The following is a 27,562-nucleotide window of genomic DNA, read 5'->3' as shown; positions in this document are numbered from 1 at the left end:
AAAAATGACGATAAAAAAAATACCAATTCAACTCCACCTTTGTAACTATAAATCTATCTCGCTCTCAGATCCGCCATGTTTGTTACACAAAAACGTCATCAACGGGAATTTATCTTTCTTTCTTTCTTTCTTTCTTTCTTTCTTTCTTTCTTTCTTTCTTTCTTTCTTTCTTTCTTTCTTTCTTTCTTTCTTTCTTTCTTTCTGGCTCATTTCATTCTTTTTTCTGGCTAATTTCTTTCTTTCTTTCTTTCTTTCTTTCTTTCTTTCTTTCTTTCTGGCTCATTTCATTCTTTTTTTCTGGCTCATTTCTTTCTTTCTTTCTGGCTCATTTCATTCTTTTTTCTGGCTCATTTCTTTCTTTCTTTCTTTCTTTCTTTCTTTCTTTCTTTCTTTCTTTCTTTCTTTCTTTCTTTCTTTCTTTCTGGCTCATTTCATTCTTTTTTCTGGCTAATTTCTTTCTTTCTTTCTTTCTTTCTTTCTTTCTTTCTTTCTTTCTTTCTGGCTCATTTCATTCTTTTTTTCTGGCTCATTTCTTTCTTTCTTTCTGGCTCATTTCATTCTTTTTTCTGGCTCATTTCTTTCTTTCTTTCTTTCTTTCTTTCTTTCTTTCTTTCTTTCTTTCTTTCTTTCTTTCTTTCTTTCTTTCTTTCTTTCTTTCTTTCTTTCTTTCTTTCTTTCTTTCTTTCTTTCTTTCTTCCTTCCTTCCTTCTGCATGGATTTAACACAGAACCATAAATCAGCTTTACACAAAAACGTCATCAATGGGAATTTATCGTTTTTACCGCGAGATGACAAATTCTTATCGTGGAGAATTTTTTTGATGGTATATCGTGAACGGTAAAATATCGCCCATTCCTAGTACCACGGCCCAGCTGTGGCTGGCGCAGGCTCCAATGTTGGATGATGCCCGGGCGATTATGGGGCCCGGAGGCAAAGCAGGCTCTGGAAGGCTCTGGCTCTGGTCCCGGTGCTGGAAGCCCTCGACCCATCCTATTAGGCCAGAGCTGTGGGTCCTGCAGACCAGGTCCCAGGGTCACAGTGGCCTTCAGGGGAGCAGCTGCCCCACGCAGCGGGCTGCCTTCATTGGCCTGGGTCTGGACTCCATGCAGGCTTGAAGGGTCAGGTGAACTGCACCTGCTCCGCTCCTTCCAGCTGGGGGTGCGTCTGGGTGTCCAGACGTGGCTCAGGCTAGTGGGGATGTTGACAGCAACCTCTGCCATCACACCCTTGGGGCTCCCTGCAGCGGTGGTTCAGCAAGCCTGGCCTGGTGCCCCGTACGCACTGGTGGCTCCTTCTCAAGGGGACTCGGACTTGCGTGGAGAGTCCTGCTTGGGTTCCCCGAGACCCCGGACCTAATGGACTAGTTCTAGTCAGATATGTTACCGTGATACAACAAGGCTTAATATATTTCATCTGTAGTATTAAAGGTAATTATAAACACAAGATGCATTCATGTCGTAGTTTATCTAGCCTTTAAATATGCTAAACGTAGGCTGTTTTATCGATATTTAAAATCCTCACATATTTAAATAATAATAATATAAGGAGAAGTCTCAGCAGGGATGTCATCACTGCTACGCCGTCGTCGTCACGGCTACGCCGTCGTCGTCACGGCTACGCCGTCGTCGTCACGGCTACGCCGTCGTCGTCACGGCTACGCCGTCATCGTCACGGCTACGCCGTCGTCGTCAAGGCTACGCCGTCATCGTCACGGCTACGCCGTCGTCGTCATTTTCACTGCTAACTGTCACGGGATTGTTTTCAATTCTTCAGTCAGCTCCAAGTTTCATGTGTTTTCTCTGACAGGGACCAGAAATGGACCTGATTTCTGCTACAACCTGAACAAACGGGGGGAGGAAGGGGCCAACTGTGGCAGAGACAAACTGGGTCCGGTCCCCTGCTCTGCTCCGTACGTACCAACGCTGCACCGAGACGCCGCTAATGAGCCCAAATCCCCAGGAAGCCCTGATGACACCGTCTTTGTGTGTTGTAGGAATGTGAAGTGTGGGTCCATGTTCTGCGTGGGGGGGGAGGAGTCCATCACAGGTAAGCGGGCCAGCTACACCGTGTATACCATCGAATGTAAGGTGCCCGTGGAGGTCGACAGGACCAGAAACATCGACATGGTGCCAAGAGGAACCAAGTGTGGAACAGATAAGGTGATCCCCCCCCCCACACACTGGGCACAAGTGTATATTTATTAAGAAGGTGTTGGGTCTTTTTTGCTCAACTCAAACATTTTTCTCAGGTGTGCCTCGACAACAGGTGTGTGGACGTGTCCGTTTACGGCAAAAAGGAGGAATGTGCAAAGAAGTGCAACAACAACGGGGTACGTTGGTTTTATTTAACTAACAGGATGTGGTTATCAACTCAACTCATCAACTCATCTTCTCCCGCTTTTCCGTTACCGGGTCGCGGGGGCAGCAGCCTCAGCAGGGATGCCCAGACTTCCCTCACCCCAGACACCTCCTCCAGCTCTTCCGGGGGGAGTCCGAGGCGTTCCCAGGCCAGCCGAGAGACATAGTCTCTCCAGCGTGTCCTGGGTCTTCCCCGGGGTCTCCTCCCGGTGGGACATGCCTGGAACACCTCCCTAGGGAGGCGTCCAGGAGGCATCCGGTACAGATGCCCAAGCCACCTCAGCTGACTCCTCTCAATGTGGAGGAGTAGCGGCTCGACTCCGAGCTCCTCCCGGGTGACCGAACTCCTCACCCTATCTCTAAGGGAGCGTCCAGCCACCCTGCGGAGGAAACTCATCTCGGCCGCTTGTATCCGCGATCTTGTCCTTTCGGTCACTACCCAAAGTTCATGACCATAGGTGAGGGTAGGAGCGTAGATTGACCGGTAAATCGAGAGCTTCGCCTTTCGACTCAGCTCCCTCTTCACCACGACGGTCCAGTACATCGACCGCATTACTGCGGACGCTGCACCGATCCGCCTGTCAATCTCACGCTCCATTGTTCCCTCACTCGTGAACAAGATCCCGAGATACTTGAACTCCTCCACCTGAGGCAGGACTTCTCCACCCACCCGGAGAAGGCATGCCACCCTTTTCCGGTCGAGAACCATGGCCTCGGTCTTGGAGGTGCTGATTCTCATCCCTGCCGCGTCGCACTCGGCCGCAAACCGCCCCAGCACATGCTGGAGGTCCCGGTCTGATGAAGCCAACAGGACAACATCATCTGCAAAAAGCAGAGATGAAATCCTGAGGTTCCCAAACCGGATCCCCTCCGGCCCCTGGCTGCGCCTAGAAATCCTGTCCATAAAAATTATGAACAGGACCGGTGACAAAGGGCAGCCCTGCCGGAGTCCAACATGCACCGGGAACAAGTCTGACTTACTGCCGGCAATGCGAACCAGACTCCTGCTTCGATCATACAGAGACCGGACAGCCCTTAGTAGAGGGCCCCGGACTCCATACTCACTCAGCACCCCCCACAGAATGGCACGAGGGACACGGTCAAATGCCTTCTCCAGATCCACAAAACACATGTGGACTGGTTGGGCAAATTCCCATGAACCCTCGAGCACCCTGCGGAGGGTATAGAGCTGGTCCAGTGTTCCACGACCGGGACGAAAACCGCATTGTTCCTCCTGAATCCGAGGTTCGACTATCGGCCGTAATCTCCTCTCCAGTACCCTGGCGTAGACTTTCCCCGGGAGGCTGAGAAGTGTGATCCCCCTGTAGTTGGAACACACTCTCCGGTCCCCCTTTTTGAACAGAGGGACCACCACCCCGGTTTGCCACCCCAGCGGTACTGTCCCCTTCCTCCATGCAATGTCGCACAGGCGTGTCAGCCAAGACAGCCCTACGACATCCAGAGACTTGAGGTACTCAGGGCGAATCTCATCCACCCCCGGTGCCCGGCCACCGAGGAGCTTACGAACCACCTCGGTGACCTCGGCTTGGGTGATGGATGAGCACGCCTCCGAGCCCCAACCCTCTGCTTCCTCAGTGGAAGGCATGTCAGTCGGGTTAAGGAGATCCTCAAAGTATTCCTTCCACCGTCCGACAATGTCCCCAGTCGAGGTCAACAGCTCCCCACCAGCACCATAAATGGTGCCGGCAGAGTACTGCTTCCCCCTTCTGAGGCGCCGAACGGTCCTCCAGAATTTCCTCGAGGCCGACCGAAAGTCCTCCTCCATGGCCTCCCCGAACTCCTCCCAGACCCGAGTTTTTGCCTCCAAGACTGCCCGAGCCGCGGCCCGCTTGGCCTGCCGGTACCTATCTACTGCGTCAGGAGTCCCACCGGCCAACATAGCCCGGTAGGACTCCTTCTTCAGTCTGACGGCATCCTGTACTTCCGGTGTCCACCACCGGGTTCTAGGATTGCCGCCACGGCAGGCACCGGAGACCTTGCGTCCGCAGCTTCGAGCCGCCGCGTTGACAATGGAGGCAGAGAACATGGTCCACTCGGACTCGATGTCCCCCGCCTCCCCCGGGATCCGAGAGAAGCTCTCCCGGAGGTGGGAGTTGAAGATGTCCCTGACAGAGGGCTCAGCCAGACGTTCCCAACAGACCCTCACAATCCGTTTGGGCCTGCCCGGTCTGTCCAACCTCCTCCTCCGCCAGCGCATCCAACTCACCACCAGGTGGTGATCAGTTGACAGCTCAGCCCCTCTCTTCACCCGAGTGTCCAAGACATGCGGCCGAAGGTCAGATGAAACGACAACAAAGTCGATCATTGACCTCCGGCCTAGGGTGTCCTGGTGCCACGTGCACTGATGGACACCCTTATGCCTGAACATGGTGTTCGTGATGGACAAGCTGTGACTCGCACAGAAGTCCAACAACAAAACACCACTCGGGTTCAGATCGGGGAGGCCGTTCCTCCCAATCACGCCTCTCCAGGTATCACTGTCATTGCCCACGTGAGCGTTGAAGTCCCCCAGTAGAACAATGGAGTCCCCAGTTGGAGCACTATCAAGTACCCCTCCCAGGGACTCCAAGAAGGCCGGGTACTCCCCACTGCTGTTCGGCCCGTAGGCACAAACAACAGTGAGAGACCTATCCCCGACCCGAAGGCGCAGGGAAGCGACCCTCTCGTTCACCGGGGTGAACTCCAACACATGGCGGCTGAGCTGGGGGGCTATAACCAAGCCCACACCAGCCCGCCGCCTCTCACCATGGGCAACTCCAGAGTAGTGGAGGGTCCAGCCCCTTTCAAGGAGCTGGGTTCCAGAGCCCAAGCTATGTGTGGAGGTGAGCCCGACTATCTCTAGCCGGTATCTCTCAACCTCACGCACAAGCTCCGGCTCCTTCCCCCCCAGCGAGGTGACATTCCATGTCCCCACTGTGAGGGTTGATGTCCAGGGATTGGGTCGTCGAGGCACCCCGCCACGACTGCTACCCAGCCCACAATGCACCGGCCTGCCATGGTCCTTCCTGCGGGTGGTGGGCCTACTGGAAGGCGGACCCGCGTCGCCGTTTCGGGCTGAGCCCGGCCGGGTCCCACGGGCAAAGACCCGGCCACCAGGCGCTCGCCTACGAGCCCCGACCCCAGGCCTGGCTCCAGGGCGGGGCCCCGGTGACGCCGATCCGGGCGACGTAACGGTCCTTGGTCTTTTCTTCTTCATGGTAGGCTTTGTGAACCGCTCTTAGTCTGGCCCGTCACCCAGGACCTGTTTGCCATGGGAGTCCCTACCAGGGGCGAAAGTGCCCCCGACAACATAGCTCCTAGGATCACTCGGGCACACAAACCCCTCCACCACAGTAAGGTGGCGGTTCAAGGAGGGGAGGATGTGGTTATAATTTTCATTAAATGTTTATGAATTGTTTTCCACGCTGGTGCGACCTGAACACCTGCCCCAGAAATGTCCTGACCCCCCGCGGGTAAATGAGAATCTGGTAACTGAATTTGAAGCAGTTTATAACTCGTGAATCTGAAGTGTTTGATAAGTTGTTATGGTTCCACACGTACAATAATACCAAAACTCAGACGCTTGAAAGGATTCATTGTGACATTTATGGTGCTTTTAAACTAGTACCTACTCAGCTCGACTCAACTCGCTTTGCCCTCGTTTCCTTTCAATACGAGACCAGATGAGAAGTAGGAGGTTGGAGCGAAGCTGCTGTGACGTATTTGATTGTGTGATCTAAACGAAGAAGACAACAACACTAAAGATGTAGAACCTGGAGGAGATGATATATGTGCTGCTGGGTCTGTGGCTTGTGTTCGATACCAAGTTAAAAAAAAAAATCTGGTCGTTCCTTATCACCCGTCTAGATCCCTTTTTAATTCTCTCCTCAGCCACCAGGTTTATGAACATCTGCACCTCAGAGTTGGATCAGGAAACAGACTTTTGCGCTGCCGTTGCCTGTCGAATAAAATGAATAAGAAGCCGCCGTCAGAGTTGCTCTTTCACTGATTTCCTCCTCCTGACTCAGACGTCTGAATCCAACCCCCCGACCAATCGGTGGCCTGTAGTGTGCTGACGTCAGATACAGCCCGACTCAGCCACTTAGAACCTCGGCAAGGTAGAAAGAGAAAAAGTATCTACTCGGCACGTTAGACCCCTAGTGGAAAAGAACCAAACCAAGGCGAGTCGAGTCGGGCTGAGTAGGTACTAGTGGAAAAGCGCCATTAGTTTTCATCAACTCATGTCACAGAAATTTGATGATGATGTCAAATTCTGAAGAAAGTCGAGCCAGAAAAATATCGTGGTGGAAATGATGTGGGTGGATGCGTTTAAGGGGGTCAAAGCGCTGGCTCGGTGTCTCGTTGCATGTTTCACAGGTGGACCCAGTACAGTAGCTTTGATTGGAGCTCCAGATTACCTGTAAAAAGCAAAACCCAGATGGTATAAGGTTTTCTCTTTTATCATTGGGCCAGCACTCACCATGACACTATCCTGGGTGGCCACCTTTTAGATGCAACGCATTAGTGTGTTTCCTCTGGATTCAGCTGTGGTGTCCAGGCTACTGAACCAACGGATGCAATAGAAACGGCCTCTCGACACGACATCAGAGAGATGAAGCCGATGACCTTGGAAGCGAGAGGAGCACCAGGGAAGAAAGTGTCATCTGTGATTCTGCAGCCGTCTTGGTTGTTTTGAATTGTGACTCTTGGGCGTTTCTGGATTAGTGGCCGCATGAGTTAGCTGTGGCCACCAACTCCTTCAGCCGATCCCAGCCGACGGCGCTGCAGAGCTGCTGGCGGATGTTTACAAAGACAATCAGCCGTTCCTAATGTTGTTTCTGAAGCTCAATCACAAATAACCTCTGAGGCTGGATTGGTGCGACCTGCTGATTACTTCACTTATCTCTGTAGCGTAAGGATGAGTGAGGAGGAAGTAATAATGGCTACTCCCCGGCCGAGCCAACTGTCAATAGGAAAGCTACGCCTCAGATTACATAAGAGTTGTCAAGGAAGTGCAATCAAACGGTTGAGACCTGAACTTTGAAGCCGGCTGTAAACGTGTTTATTGCTTTTTTAAAGTTGGGGGTCAGTAAAGGTCGACTCTCTTTTCGAGCCGCTTGAGGAACAGCAACTTCTGCATGAGATTCAAGCTGGAAGATAGTCGGCTAGCCTGACGGAACGTTCAAACCCACATCTAGAAGGATCTGAAAACGGGCCGTAGGACCTCCTGGTCCAACTGTCTTTGCACGCAGTTGGTTAGCGCTATGACCAGTCAGAGCCACGAACAAGGTGACAGTCAGAGCGACAAGCCTGTGAGAGTGTTGTGTAGAAGAGTAAAATCATGTTTTGTTGCAGCCTGTTGGCAAAACAGCCGTGACATCGACCTTCCAAAGACTTGACTTGAGTCCTGTCTCCTGTCTGAATCCACAACTGTCGATGCCAAAGTCGAGCCGAGTGGCCGATAATCCTCAGTTGCATCCATCTACACTGTTTACATCACCTGTCTGACATCGTCGTGGCAGCCCCGCCCAGTCGCCCTCTACAAGGATAGACTGATTTGATTGGCTGCCCAATCAAATCATATTGTATTTGGCAGTTAATGAGTTCAGTTAAGTTAATGAGCTCCAAGGGACAGTGGCTGGACATACCTGCCATCAGGTAGCCATCGTACCTGCCATCAGACATACCTGCCATCAGACGTACCTGCCATCAGACGTACCTGCCATCAGACGTACCTGCCATCAGACGTACCTGCCATCAGGTAGCCATCAGACGTACCTGCCACCAGGTAGCCATCAGACGTACCTGCCATCAGACGTACCTGCCATCAGACATACCTGCCACCAGGTAGCCATCAGACGTACCTGCCACCAGGTAGCCATCAGACTAGTGCTGGGTGGTATACCGGTCCATACCGAATACCGGTGTTTATTTTTCTTATGATATGAATTTTTAAAATATACCGTAATACCGGTGAGTAGCGTACAGTAGCGCACACAACGTTGGGAACGCTGCGGCGGAACGTAGCGCCGCTGGACACTGTTTCCCCTACCACTGTATGGGCCGCCAGGCCAACGAGACCCCCCGCCAGGCCTAAAAAAAATAAATAAATCAATGATCATTTACGTTTAAGAGCGCCTCCACAGCGCTGTTCTGCAACGGGAGTCAACCTGCTTCGTTGCCTAGTAAAGCCTGAATTATGGTTTGGCGTTAAATCGACGTAGAGCCTACGCCGTAAGCTACGGCGTAGGGTACGCGGTGACGTGCACCGTACGGCCGCTCGCTGCGTACCCTACGCCGTAGGCTCTACGTTGGTGTAACGCAGAACCATAAATCAGCCTTAACGATGCGAGTACCGCTGCTGAGAGCGCGGGGATATTATTATACATTATGGGATGTATAGAGTTTGTAGCTAGCCAACTATGGCGCCGGCCAAAAAAAGACAAAAATATCGCGGGCGACAGACAACACGATATAAAGAAATCTTTCTGCCAGGTACGTGTGTTTGTGTTTGCATGTGACGCTGCAGGGAAGCATGAAGGAAAACACAGCCCGACGACACACCATGCGTCCGCGGGGTCCTAGCGCCAGGCATACCTTATTTATACTAGTGTGGACATTAATGTTTTTCTACAATATTTCTTCCTCATGACAGTAAAATAGGCCATTCTAAGCCAATTTACTACAGCAATTCCTTTCCAAATCATTAGAAAATGTGTTTAACACCCAGTTGTGCATGAAAAAAAAATACAGTGATATACCATGAAACCGATATAATTTTGAAAAATACCGTGATATAAATTTTTGGTCATACCGCCCAGCACTACATCAGACGTACCTGCAAAGCTAATTTAAGTGTGTGTCTCCATCTCCGGCGGTTGGCGCTTGCACCAGACCAGTTTCACATGGGGGTTTTTCCAGGGTGGATAGGTGTGTCCAGCCGGTGCATGGTGCACATCAGCTCTGCTGAAACTCTTTTCTTTTGCAATTATTTTCAAATTAGTGCACGCCCTCAATTGCAAGAGTCATTCGGGTGTTTTGGCAATTTTCTGTGGGATGACAGCGTAACTGTGAAATCGCCATAAACATGCTTGTACTTGGTACTGATGGGCACGTGAAACTATTTAAACAGAGTTGTCAGCATTGGGACTTTCAGCTGCGTGGCCTACTGAGCCGTAGCTGAGACCTTCACGCCTCTTTCCTTCACACACAACCCTTCACATCCAAGGAGTCGACTCAGTCTTCATGGCGCCTCATGGCCGACCAGGACGGATCTCTTTTTTCATGTCAGTGCTGCTCTTCTACAAAAGAGGAAGAAAGAGAGTCAGTTCGTCTGACCAGCTGACTTTCAGACACTGTCAATAAAGTTCTTCCAAACATTGCATGAGATGCTCACTGAAGCGTGTTTCTGTTTAGGTGTGTAATCACAGGAACAAGTGCCACTGCAATCCCGGCTGGGCTCCACCTTACTGCGATGTCCAGTACAAGGATCTACCCCGAGGTATGGAAGGCCTGAAGGGCTGCAATGATTCACACACCACTCTGCACTTATGTCCGCTGGAGCTCAGCTCTCAGGGCTGGAAACACGCTGCTGAATCATTCTTCCAGTAACAAGCCTGATTCACAGCGTGAGTGTGTTCAGCAACCTGGTACCGTGTCCGAGCACACGGAGCCTCAGTTTCCCTCTTTTGTGCAACTTTTCTGTCCTCATGGTGCAAATAAAGAGGAAGAGGATATTATAGACCTGTCTTCTGTCCTCACCAGAGCAGAGTGAGGAAATGACAAAAAGCTGAGTTGTCAGTTAGTAGTAGTAGTAGTGTTTATTTCGAATATGAATCATATAAAAAAAGAAAGAAAATAAGACAATCGTCTTAACATGAGACATAACAAAGTACATATTCGAAAGGGAGTGAGAAGAAGTAAAACTTATAAACTCTCACCCCATCTCCTCAAATATGACTAGCTAACACATGCGAACATAACATTATGCAAACATAATAAATAAAAATAAATAAAAATAAAAAAACAAAAACAATCAAAACAAGACAATAAAAACATTGTAGCAACATAAGCTACTGACTAGTGTAAGAAAATAAGGATAAAAATAGATAAATAAAAAATAAAAAAATGTATCATTGCACCCAAGCATTTTGCTCATCCCTGTACCTCTGAAAAATAATATCTTTGTATTTTATTTTAAACGGTTTAATATTAGGACATTGCTTTAATTCCATTGAAAACTTGTTCCATAGCCTCACCCCGCTGACTGAAACACAAAAACCTTTCCTGTTTGTGCGTATTAATGTGACATTAAAATTACTTTTGCCCCTTAAACCATATCTTCCCTCATGAATACTAAATAATTTCTGTATATTTGTTGGTAACAGATCATTTTTTGCTTTGAACATTATTTGTGCTGTTTGATAGCCCACAATATCCATAAATTAGTTCATTGATTAGTTAGCTGAACCTCTGAAACCGATAAGACACGATTAGTAACATGTGACGGCGCCATCGTCCCAGAGAGCTGGGAACCATGAAGGCATCTCAATGAAGAGAGGTCATTAACGTGCAGGTTTACAGATTTAAACTGCCGTTCACAATGAAATAAAATTACTATCAAAATTGACTAACAAGCTTAGAACTCACACGTGCATGTGAGTATGTTTTTGTGAGCGGGATTGTACATTTCTGTGGCGTAGCATCAGCTGACATCTAGTGGAGCAACTGCACACTTGCAGCCAACTGAATGAGAGTACGAGGTTGTTAGCGTGCTAACTGTCCTTGTCCCGTCCTGCAGGCCACGGCGTGATCATCGCTGCAGTGTGTGCAGCCCTCTCTGCCCTCCTGGTCATAGCCGTGGTGATCGTGGGGCTGATGTGCCGTAGGAAGAAGAACACGGACAGCTGCAAGAGGTAGTTTTGGTTGTGTTTGGGCCCTGTGGCGTCCGTGCTCCGTGCTCCGCCCCCCAGCTGACGGACGTCTGTGTTCACAGGAAAGTGCCGTCGGCTCCAGGCAAGCTGAACCCAGTCTTCCAGGAGCCAGGCGTCCGAGACAGACCTCAGATCAGCCCGCCCACTCTGATGGCGTCCACCGCCACGCAGGCCAGCAGTCGTCTGGTGGTGGCCGTGACTTCCTGCAGAGCTGCTCCACAGGTACGCCGACCCCCCAGCCACCGGACGTCTGGAGTGTCTCCTAAACTAGCGTGATAGTTACAGGTGTTCTTCTTCTGCAGCCTCCGCTGAAGATGTCTTCGGTGTCATCTACCTCGGAGACGGAGCCGGTAAGCTGTTGTCATTAACCTGTACTTGTTGGAGGGTGTTTTCTAGTCCTTCAGGGTTAATCTCAGCCTTAACGTGAAACCAGGGATTGAGTGGAGACTGCTGCTTCAGGCGGTGGCTTGTGTGTATCCTGAGTGTGATGAACTCTGAGAAACAGAGCGAGAAACCTAACCCTGACAAGAAGGGTTCATTCAAGCGCCACCATGGTAATGTCTCTGTCAGCTAACGTGGTCCGGAGCAGGTTATCCTCCACAAACCCCAACTTCCTCCGTCTTTGCCTCCATAGAGCTGATCTGGGTTTTATTTAATCTGAAAAAGGAAATCTGTCGTGGAGACGTCATAACGACGATGCATCCTTTCATTGATCAAAACTGGGGGTCGGCAACCTGAAGCTCTAGAGCCGCATGCGGCTCTTTAGCGCCGCCCTAGTGGCTCCCTGGAGCTTTTTGGAAAAATGTTTGAAAATGGAAATAGATGGGGGAGGGAAATATATTTTTTGTTTTCATATGTTTTCTGTAGGCGGACAAACATGACACAAGCATGACACAAACATTCTTAACGTTTTCCAATGCTGTAAAAATGTGTAGAATAAATATTACATTTCAACATTTCTGTTAACGAAGATTTGCGTCGGAGCCTGCGACACACATTTCTACCAGCAGGGCGGCGCCAGGCAGGTGGCTGTTGTAAACAAACCGGCGGCTGTGTGATGGGCCATGGGTCCCAAAGGGAATAAGAGAAAAATAACTTAGGTGAAAAGAGGATTCAACTTATCAACGAATCATTTGCATTCATTGCCTGAATGTTTGCTCTGTAGCGAGAAGTCAAAAAAGAACAAAAAGAGTCATGTGGAAAGACGTTTCCAGGGAAGGCATGCTACATTTAAAGCCGAGTACCCAGTTGGGAGTGAGAGAAAAAGTGCGATTGCATTACTTCTGGAGAAATTAGAGGAGCGCAAAAATAGATTTAAGAAGTGGATTGCATCTCCAAACTCCACTACTGCTGCAAGTTTTGTTGCAACCGGGGAGATAATAAAGCATGGAAAGCCGTTTGCAGACCTATTTGCAGACTTCAAAAACAAAACCGAGATAATACCAACTCTCTCTGCTAAGACAGTGAAGGAAAGGACCATTAAAATGGCAGGCAACATCACTGATCAGCAAATCAAGGACATAAATTCAGCGCCAGCAGACTCTATTATTGTGTTGAGTCAGGTGATGTGATCGATATTGAGCAGACTGCACTTTCATGCAGGTATGTGAACTCTTATGTATTTGTAGCCAACTTAGTCATTTTGATAGTAGGCTAATATAACTAATATAGATACATACAGCATGTGTTGCCTTCATTATAAGGCTTATACAGGACTTGCAGCTCCAGACATATTTGTTTTTAGTTTTTTTTGTTCAATATGGCTTTTTCTACATTTTGGGTTGCCCCCTGATCGAGATGCTGCACTGGTTGGAGTATTTTGTGTAAATCTATCTATCTTTTAGCTGGTTTGTTGCAGACGAGCTGCTAGAAAGGGACGGCATGCAGAACGCGGCCCTGACTCACCAGAAAGGAATTTTCCTGTAGGATTCCCCAATAATGGCTCCATTATTCCCATCGGAGCTCCTTAAATGATTTTCCTTCCCTGGGGAGAAATGTTGTGAGCGCGAGCGACAACCATGAGTCTGTTACGCTGCAGTTTCCTGTCTGAACTGTCTTTTATTTATTACATTTTTTTTATTTAAAAAAAAAAAAAAAGATACTTTATTTACATTCAATAACTTGAACAGAGTTTGATCAGGTCAGTTATGGATTCTTTGGGAAGGAAGAGTCTCATTAATTTCTATCTCACAAAAATGTACATAGTAGGCTTCAGAAAATGTGTATATGTGCAGCAGAAAACACAGTTGTATTGAGCATATTAATAAGCTAAATATAAGGAATAAATACAGTAGCAAGGTGTAAGGAAGGCCCTACTAACTAATTAACTAACCATCAATTTTTTATTTCTTTTTTTTTTTCTGACGGGCTGGTGATTGTGATTTGAACTGTCTTTTATACATCAGCAGCTTCCCAGTTGGTCTCTGACCATCGTGAAAAGTCTAGATCTCATTCTGTGTTATTATAATGATCGATTACGATCTCTCTCGTTTTCTGGCCGTTGCCATGGTGAATCACTGCGACAGAGCTCCGTTGATGATGATTGCCGTGTAACCGGCCGCAGACGTCCTGGAAGTCCAGATCAGGAGATCCATGTCAAATGTGTTGAAGTGCTGCACCGATGACTCAAGGACTGCTTTCTTCTCTTCCCCACAGATCAAACCTTTCCCTCCGTCCAAACCCTTACCCCCTCTGAATGAAGCCCAGGTAAGTCTTTGTGAAAGTGATTCATGCATTCAGCAGCGCTGAGTCAGTGCTGGGCCGACGTTTAGCGGTTACAACCGCCAACGTGTACTGTATGTAATTAACTGAGGTCGGGCAGTTTAATGATGGGAGCTTGAGGTGTTCACAAGGAACGGCAGAACAAAGAGCTACATATCAGGACTGAGTCACGGTTCAAAAAAGGGAGAAATCACATCCCACAATGATTCATAAGTCAGTCACAAAGACCAGCAGTGAGAGTGGGTCCGTGTGTCTGGGATCAGCTGATCTGCCAGCGCACCAATAACCTCCACCTCTCTTGCCAAGGACGACCGTCTGTCGGACTGATGGACTCATTTGTTCTTGTTCGGAGTAGAGACGAGTAACCTGTGTCCTACAGCTGCTGCGTTGTTACAGTTTTGAAAAGAGGTGGAACAGAAAACAGGCTCTCCCCGACAAGTGGAGATATTTTTTGTATCTGCATTGCTCCTTGTTTTTATTTATTTACTTTTATTATTATTTTATTCAATCCTCTTTGCTTTTATTTTGAAAAGATGTGCCATAGAAACGGTCCCCCTACATCTTATTTTGAAAAACCAGCAGCTGTGTCACACGGAGAGACGTGGTCTTGGCTTGTGTCATCTGAGGGTTCAACCCTCTTTAACTAATCAAGTGGTAATCTGACGCTTACAGCCACGCCGTTGCCATGGTAATAGATAACGGCTTAAGTGATGGGAAACTAAGAAGTCTGCACTCGTAAATGATTAATTACATCAGGAAAAATGTCAAAAAAAATGCTACATATTTTTAGGCGTGTTTGTTTTTAAAATTTTAAATCACTTAGAAGTTAGACTTAAAATAACAGGAGAGAAAAAGTTATATTTTATTATATTCAAAACTATTTGAAAATCAATTCAATGTTTTTTTCCCCAGACAGCTTAAAATGTCTTATTGTCTGTAGTCGTGAAAAAGAGACACAAACACCTTCTTTTAGTTTTTTTTTAGTTCTTTTGTTTGCAACGGAAATGTGTTTTGGTTTTCAGTGTAACGGCGCCAAACCGAGTCCCCCACCTGTACCTCCGGTCAAGCCTGGCTCTCCTGCGGTGCCCACAACCAAGCCTGGATCTCCAGCGGTGCTCAGAACCAAGCCCGGCTCTCCTGCGGTGCCCAGAACCAAGCCCAGCTCTCCTCCTCCACGGCCGCCAGTGAAACCCAAACTCCACAGACTCTCGTGAAGTTTTCAGGAAGAGGGTGGTGTTTCTAGTCGGCGTGTCGTTTCCGTCCTCGTGGCATCAGCAGGATGAGTCGCACAGTTTGGAGACCGGTTACTCTTAAATGCATTAAAGACTTCATGCAGAAGAAGCTCCAGCAGGTCCAGCAGGTCCAGCAGGTCCAGCAGGACCAGCAGGTCCAGCAGGACCAGCAGGACCAGCAGGTCCAGCAGGACCAGCAGGTCCAGCAGCTGCACAGCTGCACAGCTGCAACTCACAAGTGACATTTTGTTGTTTTTTCATTGTTTTCTATTTGAAAAAGACCTACTAACAAACAGGTAACGACCAAAACATCAGGTGTTCTTTTATAGCGTTGACTTTGAATATTTATTTGAGATTTGTTGGGGAGGCTGTGGAGGTTCAGGGAGGAGCGTTCAGTCAGCAGATCTCCAGACATCTCAGAGCTCCGTAGGAGGCCGGCTGGCTGGAACAAACCCCTCTGCACTGGTTTCGGAAGGGGGTGTATCCGTCCCAGACATGTCAGAAGCACCTCTGCACCTCCATCAGCTTGTGAAGAACGGGTCTGAAGCGGCTCCTGAACCTCCCCGAAGCCAGCTAGTAATGCGCTTGAGCAGGTACGGCGGTGGAGGGTCTGCGTGTCACCGCAGACGCTACGCTGGTGGATGCACGACCTCCAGGGATTTTATACTTCGTCGCTTTATCACCAATTGTTACAGGAATCCGCCACAGAGCCTGCTTCTGCTTCGTGGTCTGTTGGAAATGACTGATTGAATGTAATAACTGGGCTTTTTGTTTAAACCAATAAAGTGCACTTTACCTTTAAGTGGGCGCAGTCGTCATGTTTAAATTCAATTTCAATTCAATTTTATTTATATAGCGTCTATTACAACAGAAGTTGTCTCTAGGATCTTTCCAGAGAACCAGAACATGACCCCCGAGCAATTATTACATAAACAATGGCAGGTAAAAACTCCCCTAGTGGGAGAAAAACCTTAAGCCAAACAGTGGCAAGAAAAACTCCCCTTTAGGACGGAAGAAACCTGGACCAGGACCTGGATCATAAGGGGGGACTGCAGGTCGTCACGCAGCTCCCGAAGCTCCGGCAGACCAGCACAAGAACTACAAGAACGATGGACAACAATGATGGCTATGAGATACTTATAATTAATAAAAAATTGAAGAGGAGAGAGAAGAAGGGTGAGGGGCACCGCCCAGTGGATCATGTCGGTGCCCCCTGCAGCATAGGCCTATAGCAGCATATCTACCACGAAGCTGTTTGAGACCAACTATTATAGTCTTGTTCTATAGCTGCAGCTATGACTACTGACTCTAACACACTAGAGTTTACACTAACTAGAGGTTTACTAACACTAACTAGAAGTTTACCGTCACTAACTAGAGGTTTACTAAACACTAGAGGTTTACTAACACTAACTAGAGGTTTACTAAACACTAACTAGAGGTTTACTAAACACTAACTAGAGGTTTACTAAACACTAACTAGAGGTTTACTAACACTAACTAAAGGTTTACTAAACACTGACTAGAGGTTTACTAACACTAACTAGAGGTTTACTAAACACTAACTAGAGGTTTACTAAACACTAACTAGAGGTTTACTAACACTAACTAGAGGTTTACTAAACACTAACTAGAGGTTTACTAACACTAACTAGAGGTTTACTAAACACTAACTAGAGGTTTACTAACACTAGAGGTTTACTAACACTAACTAGAGGTTTACTAACACTAACTAGAGGTTTACTAACACTAACTAGAGGTTTACTAAACACTAGAGGTTTACTAACACTAACTAGAGGTTTACTAACACTAACTAGAGGTTTACTAAACACTAGAGGTTTACTAACACTAACTAGAGGTTTACTAACACTAACTAGAGGTTTACTAAACACTAGAGGTTTACTAACACTAACTAGAGGTTTACTAACACTAACTAGAGGTTTACTAACACTAACTAGAGGTTTACTAAGACTAACTAGAGGTTTACTAACACTAACTAGAGGTTTACTAACACTAACTAGAGGCTTTACTAAACACTAGAGGTTTACTAACACTAACTAGAGGTTTACTAACACTAACTAGAGGCTTTACTAAACACTAGAGGTTTACTAACACTAACTAGAGGTTTACTAACACTAACTAGAGGTTTACTAACACTAACTACAGGTTTACTAAACACTAGAGGTTTACTAACACTAACTAGAGGTTTACTAAACACTAACTACAGGTTTACTAACACTAACTAGAGGTTTACTAACACTAACTAGAGGTTTACTAAACACTAGAGGTTTACTTACACTAACTATAGGTTTACTAACACTAACTAGAAGTTTACTAACACTAACTAGAGGTTTACTAACACTAACTAGAGGTTTACTAACACTAACTAGAGGATTACTAACACTAACTAGAGGTTCACTAAACACTAGAGGTTTACTAAACACTAACTAGAGGTTTACTAACACTAACTACAGGTTTACTAACACTAACTACAGGTTTACTAAACACTAGAGGTTTACTAACACTAACTAGGGGTTTACTAACACTAACTAGAGGTTTACTAAACACTAACTAGAGGTTTACTAACACTAACTAGAGGTTTACTAACACTAACTAGAGGATTACTAACACTAACTAGAGGTTCACTAAACACTAGAGGTTTACTAAACACTAACTAGAGGTTTACTAACACTAACTACAGGTTTACTAACACTAACTACAGGTTTACTAAACACTAGAGGTTTACTAACACTAACTAGGGGTTTACTAACACTAACTAGAGGTTTACTAACACTAACTAGAGGTTTACTAACACTAACTAGAGGTTTACTAAACACTAGAGGTTTACTAACACTAACTAGAGGTTTACTAACACTAACTAGAGGTTTACTAAACACTAGAGGTTTACTAACACTAACTAGAGGTTTACTAACACTAACTAGAGGTTTACTAACACTAACTAGAGGTTTACTAAGACTAACTAGAGGTTTACTAACACTAACTAGAGGTTTACTAACACTAACTAGAGGCTTTACTAAACACTAGAGGTTTACTAACACTAACTAGAGGTTTACTAACACTAACTAGAGGCTTTACTAAACACTAGAGGTTTACTAACACTAACTAGAGGTTTACTAACACTAACTAGAGGTTTACTAACACTAACTACAGGTTTACTAAACACTAGAGGTTTACTAACACTAACTAGAGGTTTACTAAACACTAACTACAGGTTTACTAACACTAACTAGAGGTTTACTAACACTAACTAGAGGTTTACTAAACACTAGAGGTTTACTTACACTAACTATAGGTTTACTAACACTAACTAGAAGTTTACTAACACTAACTAGAGGTTTACTAACACTAACTAGAGGTTTACTAACACTAACTAGAGGATTACTAACACTAACTAGAGGTTCACTAAACACTAGAGGTTTACTAAACACTAACTAGAGGTTTACTAACACTAACTACAGGTTTACTAACACTAACTACAGGTTTACTAAACACTAGAGGTTTACTAACACTAACTAGGGGTTTACTAACACTAACTAGAAGTTTACTAACACTAACTAGAGGTTTACTAACACTAACTAGAGGTTTACTAACACTAACTAGAGGTTTACTAAACACTAACTAGAGGTTTACTAACACTAACGAGAGGTTTACTAACACTAACTAGAGGTTTACTAAACACTAACTAGAGGTTTACCGACACTAACTAGAGGTTTACTAAACACTAACTAGAGGTTTACCGACACTAACTAGAGGTTTACTAAACACTAACTAGAGGTTTACTAAACACTAACTAGAGGTTTACTAAACACTAACTAGAGGTTTACCGACACTAACTAGAGGTTTACTAAACACTAACTAGAGGTTTACTAACACTAACTAGAGACTTTACTAAACAGAAAGGTTTTAAGTTCAGTTTTAAAGGTGGAGGTGGTGTCAGCCTCCTTAACCCAGATTGGAAGCTGGTTCCATAGTAACAGTTCCTGATAGCAGAACACCGGCGTGATACATTGTCAGGCGTGAAGGAGAACGTGCACGTATGTGAAGCCTGTACTTCCTGAGTCATGCTTTGGGAAACGACTGAGTCCTCGTCCTTCTCCCAGGAAACAGCGTCACGTCCCATCAGGAGTTAATGATCTCTGTAGAGGTCACAGGAAACGAGCCGGGTGGTGCTGATTCACTCGCCAGCAGCTGCGTTTCCTGCTCCCAGTCTGACCCACAGGACTTGTCCTTTCTTCTTCCTCATGTTTGATGTTCTTGTGAGCTGATATATTTACATACAGGTCTATAATCATGTAAACACGCAGGGGGAAATGAACGTGGAGCGACCTCATCGGAGAAACAACTGCAGTTTCTCCTGTTTTTATTGAACATCGCCAATAAACATTCACGGTTCCAGAGATAAACAGTTTGGATGTGTGCTTTAGAGCGACCTTGGCTGATAGAAGACACTTAAAAGATAGAAAACACCTAAAGTTTCCTATAAATAAGAAGAATGAAGAGCAGGTGATGAGTCACGACTCCACAGATTAAAAACAGTTCAGTAGCGCGGTTACTGGTACTCTGTGTGCACGTGGCGTTGCCAGCCAAGACGCAACGCAGTTTTTTTTGGTATACATATATATATATATATACACACACACAATTTTACATAAAAAACCAAGGACCAAAAGGTGTAGTTCTCAGTTAGGTCAACGAGGACCCGCAAGGAACCGCTGCTGGCCCGAAGACCTGGAGGTGGAGATATCTCTGTTCAAGAGTCAAACGTGTGAATGTCAACCAGCAAGCATGCTGTTCACGTCCCGACTCCAGGACTCCAGGACTCCAGGACCGCTCTGGGACCCGGTCAGAAGTACTCCTGCAGCCCTGCAGATGTTTCACAAGTCAAAGACATGATTTATCAGCTATTGGCATGACAATACTGGACCAGATCAACTTATCCCTAAACTTAGGATATGTACCACAGGTTTTTAAAGTTGCTGTAATTAAACCTTTACTTAAAAAAACCTTCTCTTGACCCAGACACCTTAGCTAATTATAGACCAATTTCCAACCTTCAATTTGTATCTAAAAATCTGGAAAGGGTAGTCACAAGCCAGTTATGTGACCATTTGTATAGAAATTATCTGCTATGGTGTTCCGCAGGGTTCAGTGCTTGGGCCAATCTTGTTCAGTTTATACATGCAGCCATTGGGAAGTATAATCCGGAATCACGGCATACACTTTCATTGCTATGCTGATGATACACAGCTCTATTTGTCTATGAAGCCAGATGAAACAGAACCATTAGCTAAACTTCAGGCATGTCTTAGGGCAGGGGTCTCCAACCCTGGTCCTGGAGAGCACCTATCCAGCATGTTTTAGATGTTTCCCTGCTTCAGCACACCATGATACAAGGAGCTGTGTCAACAACAGAACTGTCCAGACCTTGATGACAAGTTAATGACGACCATTGATTAGAATCGGGTGTGTTCATGCAGGGGGACACCTAAAACATGCAGGACAGGGGGTCCCGAGGACCAGGGTTGGAGACCCCTGTCTTAGGGACATCAAGGACTGGATGTCCGGAAATGTAGTGCTTCTAAATTCCGATAAAACAGAGGTTATCATATTTGGTCCAAAGCATCTTAGGAAGGGATTAGATGGTGTTGCGATGGCTTCCAGTGCAACTGTGAGAAACCTTGGTGTTGTTTTCGATCAGGATTTGTCGTTTAAACCATATATTAATCAGGTTTGTAAAATAGCTTTTTTCCATCTCAGTAATATCGCAAAAATTAGGAAAATCCTCTCGCAGATTGATGCGGAAGAACTAATTCATACGGTTGTATCTTCTAGACTGGATTACTGTAATGTGTTATTAGCAGGATGTCCAAGTAATTTGCTGAATAGGCTCCAGCTGATCCAGAATGCAGCAGCACGAGTGCTGACAGGAATCAGCAGGAGAGACCACGTCTCTCCAGTGTTAGCTTCAATTCATTGGCTCCCCGTAAAATTCAGAATCCAATTCAAAATTGTATTACTATCAGCCCCGTTTATTACTATCAGCCCCTATAAGCCCCGTTTGGGACTAAATAAAGCCCCAAACGGCTTAGCTCTGCAATATCTGCAAGACCTGATAGTACCGTATGTTCCTATCAGAGCTAGCCTAAACCTCTAGTTAGTGTTTACTAAACCTCTAGTTAGTGTAAGTAAACCTCTAGTTAGTGTTAGTAAACCTCTAGTTAGTGTTAGTAAACCTCTAGTTAGTGTAAACTCTAGTATGTTAAGAGTCAGTAGTCATATCTGCAGCTATAGAACAAGATTAAAATAGTTTTGTTGTAGGAGCTTCGTTGTACATATGCTGCTATAGAGCTACGCTGCAGGGTTATTAATTATAAGTATCTCATAGCCATCATTGTTGTCCATCGTTCTTTTAGTTTGTTGTGCTGGTCTGCCCTCCCTCTTTTTCTCTTTTGTGCACGTTTGCAGGCCGGAGCTTCGGGAGCTGCATGCTGACCCGCAGTCCCTCTGATCATCCCACTGCTTCCTCCCATCTGCCTCTATGGATATCTGATAGATGCCTGCTGACATCCTGGCCTGCATCCCCCCGTTTTTTCTCCCACTAGGGGAGTTTTTACCTGCCAATATTTTATGTTATGTTTATGTAATAATTGCTCGGGGCTCATGTTCTGGTCTCTGGAAAGATCCTAGAAACAACTTCTGTTGTAATAGACGTTATATAAGTAAAATTGAATAGAAAATTGAATTAACCACATTTAGTTTGTCCATTGTTACTCTGATGGAGACGAGTTCACATAGAAAACCTGTTGATTCGCATATCTGTCGGGGGGGGGGACCGTTCATTCATCTTGGCCACAACCTCCCTGTTTTACTTTGTGGTGGAGGACAAAACTAAGACTCTGGAGGACCGATCTGTTACTGATGATTGTGCAAGTGAGACAAGCTGAGAGAGAAACATGAGGCAGAGGCGGCCACATACACACTTCAGGATCCTCTACGAGTGAACATGAGCAGATGCGGCCGGACGCTGACGTCTGATCCCAGGAGATCACGACTACAGCTAAAACCCACAAAAATGCAGGATTGATGCAGTCAGCCGCGTTCTTCAAGACCAAACTGGGAAAAGCATCCAACAAAGCTAAATAAACGCTGAGACTCCCACCAGTGTTCAGTGCCAGGTTTTCAGATCTGCTGGTAAGGGGGGGGGTGTTGGAGTCTCGGTGTAAATCAGCGCTCAGACATGTGAGCAGATGTTTCTCACGAGCACTTATCTGACTCACAGTGATTCACGAGCAGAGCGGCTCATAAAACCATGTTTACAAGGCGAGCGGCCTGTTTCACCGCCAGCGCCGCCTCTGCGCCTCCCGCCGACGATGTGACGACCTCTCCTCCAGAGAAACGGGAGACTTGACTCAAGCATGCAGCCAGATGTTTACTCTGGTCTGAATTCCAGCCGCTGGACGGAAACCTCCAGGACGGCCAGCAGCACTGACGAGTACTTGAAGTACTTCAGTGTGCTAATGTGAGCGGCTGAGATGTTATCTGAACCCTCGTTGGGAAAGCAGACGGGACCCTGATGAATGTTTTCCTGGTTGGAGTCTGACCCCACCAGGAAGCACTTCAGCGGCCATGAAGGGGGTAACGTGCACGGCTCTCTGACTCACGCCGCAGCCCGGGCAGCTGAGACGGCTGATTCACCTCCTCTCCTTTGTTAGGGTTAGTCCTGGTGTTTCTAACCAGGACAGACTTCAGTCACCAAGTCCTGCAGGTCACAAAACAAAGCAGGAAGTGGTGTCGGCTGTTTATGAGTGAGCTTATCCTTCCTCATTTGTAACAATACGCCTCAGACCGGAGCTTCCTGGTTATTAAACTCGCTTTGATGAGGACGACTAATGAAAACAACTCATCCTACAAGATCTGGAAGTCAGACCCGCTCCTCAGTGAGATGAACCTAGACAGTGGCTGGATTAGAGATGAACAGTATCACTGATGGAACTACTCTTCAGGGTTTTTAGTTTAGTTTAGAGGTCCTTTCAATGTCCATAACACAAATAACCCAGAGTACAGGTGTAAATCGTCAGTGTTATACTAAAAAAAAATGTTTTTTTGGTGTATATATACACATATATATATATACATACACACAATTTTACATAAAAAAACAAGGACCAAAAGGTGTAGACTGAAGCTTAAGCTTATGATGCCTACCATTTTTACAAAAAAAAATGTTAGCTTTTATAAACTAGTGCAATGTCATTAATAAATATCATTCCATACAGTATTTATATAAGCAATAATACAATAATACATTCACATACCTACACATACACACACACACACTGTATATACACATATATATATACACAGTGTGTGTGTGTGTGTATATATATTAGGGGTGTAACGATACACTAATCTCACGATACGGTACGATACACGATATTGAGATCACGATAACGATACGATATTATAGCAGTATTTTTTTAACAACCTTGCATGAGGAACATACAGTATGACTGGAAAAAATTGTCTTTTATTTGAAAGACACAAAATACAAAATAATGCTGTGCATTTGCCCTATTGTTACAGTTTGTAATGCTTTATAACTGTTTAAGTTTTAAAGAGAAAGCCAGGCCAACCATTTTCCACAAACTGAACTAAAAGTAAATGTCAGGTTTGCATTATGCATCTTCAGTTTCATACAAGTAAAAATATTTTGCCACAAACTGAATAGTTTCTCTCATGTATGATTTGACTTTTTTCTTTTTTCGGATGCGCGTTACTAGTCAACACAATAGATTAATATTAATATTCCAATATCGCGATACACTTTGTCACCTCCACGACACGTATTGTGACGTTTTTGTATCACAAAATTTTGTGGCACGATATATTGTTACACCCCTAGTATATATATACTGTATATACACACACACATCCATACGCATACATACATACATACACATGTCCATAGGTACATGCCTATGTGTATTATACCTCTGTTTTATATGTATTAATCATTTTGTATTTATAGGTGCTTTTGAATTGTAATAACGGGCTGCACAGATTCAGATTCAGATTCAGATGAGAATCATCAGGACAGTGTGGATGTGACACAGCATGTGAAGGTGCCACAGGTGCCACTCAGCTCTCACTGGGAGCATCGCGCCTGAGAGTCCAGCATAAGGGGACCACAAGAGCCATCAGCCAGATAAGTGATGAAATCACTGAGATTTATATGGAAATGTCAGTTTCAGCGAGGAGAGATGTCGAAATGTTCCCAGATACAATGTTCCCAGATGTTCACAGATGTTCAGCAACAGCCAAATCAACAGGCACTAACGCAATCTTCCTGCCGGGCCTCATGAGTCAAGACAGACGACTTTTTAGAAATATCTACATTCCTGATGGTTTTTTTTGCAGTTTTTCTTTCTTTTCCTCGTACTGCACTACTTTTATTTTCATTCCAATGTATATACCGTTTATATTTTGTAATTATATATTTTTTACTTTTTTATCCTTCTTTCACTGCATGTGTTGTGTGTACTGCTGCTGCACAAAGCGAATTTCCCCACTGAGGGAGGAATAAAGGACAATCTTTTGCAATTGTGTGACAAGACGACGGATGTTTTCTTTTGATCAAAGATTGCAATTATAGTTCTGCCTTACTTGGGCTTAATTTAATCTTTCTCATCACAATTTGAATAATTGTGTAAACATCTGTAATGTGGTTTGAAGATGTTATAACGTGCAAATGTTTATGGATGTGTGTTCGAGTAAATCAGGGCTCCAAAAAAACACTCAAGCATTAGTGACACTTGGCGCTTTTCCACTAGTACCTACTCAGCCCGACTCGCCACGCCCCGGTTTTGCGCTTTCCCACCAGGGGTCTAACGTGCCGAGTAGATACTTTTTCTGTATCTATTCTGCCGAGGTTCTAAGCGGCTGAGTCGGCTGCCTCTGACGTCATCACACTACAGGCCACCGATTGGTCGGGGGTTGGAGTCAGACGTCTGAGTCAGGAGGTGGAAATCAGCGAAAAAGCGACTTCTTCATTTTATTCGACAGGCAATGGCAGCAGAAGTCTGTTTGGTGATCCAACTCTGAGGTGCAGATGTTCATAAACCTGGTGGCCGAGGAGAGAATTAAAAAGGGATCTAGACGGAGAATAAGGAACGACCAGATCTACCTGGAGTTCTGTCACTTCATAGCTGCTCGCGGCTCCCAGCTGACTTTTCAGCAGCGCCGAGACAAACAAAATTTTTTTAAAAAGCGTCTCCGCTTGAAGCTTCTCTCACTCTCATTTTTTAACTTGATATGGAACACAAGTCACAGACCCAGCAGCACATCTATCATCTCCTCCAGGTTCTACATCTTTAGTGTTGTTGTCTTCTCCGTTTAGATCACACACTCAAATACGTCACAGCAGCTTCGCTCCAATCCCGCCTACTTCTCATCTGGGTGTCTAAAAACAAACAAAGACAAGGCGAGACGAGTTGCACTGAGTAGGTACTAGTATAAAAGTGCCATAGTGACAGTTTCTGTCATCTACATATTTACACGTCCACAGGTGTGTTTTACTAGGAGAATTACTGTTGTACATGTCGAAAAACAACACTTTTTATGAGTCTGTGTGATTTACGACATGCAAGTTGATGCTTTTCTTCTTGGAAGGTTGAGCTGATGCCTCGCCCGGTCAAATGTCCTTGCAACACTGAACGCCACACGGCCTGCAGAGGCCTTCAGTCCAGACACAGGACTCGTGAAAGGCACCGTGAGGTGCTGTGATGAGCCAAGGCGAGGTTAGAAAGACAATGCCAGTGCAGACAGGAGCAGACATTGACAGGAAAAGATGACATCATCTACAACATTCTTCTTGTAAAAGTGTAGCTGACTTTTTGGATATCTGAGATGCAGTTGGAGATGAACTATGAAACATCACCACTGTGTCACTTTACTTACCGATTATGTAAACCGATTTATGTAAATGTTTATGTTTATGTCTAAATACTGCACACAATACCCAAATATGGTTCTTTTTCTTCTTTTCTACAAAAATGGCCTTTTGCACTCATCCCTAGTACTAGTAAATGTTGTGTTGTGTTGTATTTATTTTATGTGAAACTTTTTAAGAATGTCTGTCTATCTGTTGTGGCTGCGCCTGTGCACTTTATATGTTTATATGTTTCACCGTGGGATGTGGGAAACGTCCTCTCGATTTCTTGTATGTCTTGACATATCAAGAATCAACAATAAAGCTACTTTGACTTTGACTTTGAGATGGCTGCACTAAATGCTGAGAGCTTGAAATCCCTGTAGAAACTTTCCTTTCCTGTCCTCGTTCCTGTCCTTCCAGCGTCCAGCCGGTCCAGGCAGAAGCCCGTCCCGAGTGCCGCTGCTGCTTTGGGACGGGTTGAGCTGCATCGTTGATCTGTGGGTCTTCATCGCGGGAGGATCCCTGTAAAGGCCCCTGCTAAGGTTCTGTTGCGTGTACATGTCGTCTCAGAAGCCCCAAGCAGACGTGTCCCTGCACCAACATGTCCCACTCAGGCTTCAACAGACCTGCAGACTTCGCCAACATGTTTACGGGGATCTAGTCACCTCCGTCGGGGGTTTCTGGAGGAGACCCCGGGTCCATCAGGGCACCACTGCTAGCATCGTGTCATTTTGTTTTAAGCAGTTATTCTAGTTGATCCATTGTGCCTCCGTGAATTGGGACGGAGCCTCTGATCTGTACTGATCACTCCGGTTTCCAGCTCCAAAAACCCAGCACTGAACCCCTGAACATCTTTTCTGAGCGGTAAAAGCTAAGGATGGGGATGCCACGGTTCTACGCTCATAACTGTGTTTGGATGATAAGACTTTGACCATGTGTTGGTTCTGTGGATACGTTCTGATTTATTTTAATTAAAATGCACCGAGTTCAAAATGAGAAACAGTGAACTGAAATCATGCCAAGGTCATTTTTATTTATTACCAGTTTTGATCTTCATACAATGAAATCTCTAAAAATGTTAACATTTTTAAACCCGCCGATGGAAACAATATACATCTGTAAAGAAAACTGACAAACCGAGTGACTTAAATACGAAAAAGCAAAACCAACTTCTTTGTCATTGCACTTTGACTCTATAAATACACTAGCAGGTTGGTTACCGTCTGGCCCGCAGCAGCCAGCGGTCCAACCGCGCTACAGCCAACCGTTTCCACCAGCGGCCGGTTGTCAAGGAAACCAGACAGTCACACCTCGACCCGTGGTGTTGCATGCATGTCAATATGGGATGGATGGCAGCTGGAAATGGTT

General features: G+C 45.6%; 1 pseudogene; it reads left to right on the top strand.

Annotated features, from left to right (window-relative positions):
• Nucleotides 1-16,045, top strand: part of LOC133419095 (zinc metalloproteinase-disintegrin-like BjussuMP-1) — a 30,185-nt pseudogene extending 14,140 nt beyond the window's left edge.
• Nucleotides 16,046-27,562: the final 11,517 nt, after the last annotated feature.

This window comes from Cololabis saira, chromosome 19 (assembly GCF_033807715.1).
Source record: "Cololabis saira isolate AMF1-May2022 chromosome 19, fColSai1.1, whole genome shotgun sequence".
Taxonomy (NCBI): domain Eukaryota; kingdom Metazoa; phylum Chordata; class Actinopteri; order Beloniformes; family Belonidae; genus Cololabis; species Cololabis saira.
Note: the sequence above shows the minus strand (reverse complement) of the source record. Positions and strands in the feature narration are given on the sequence as shown.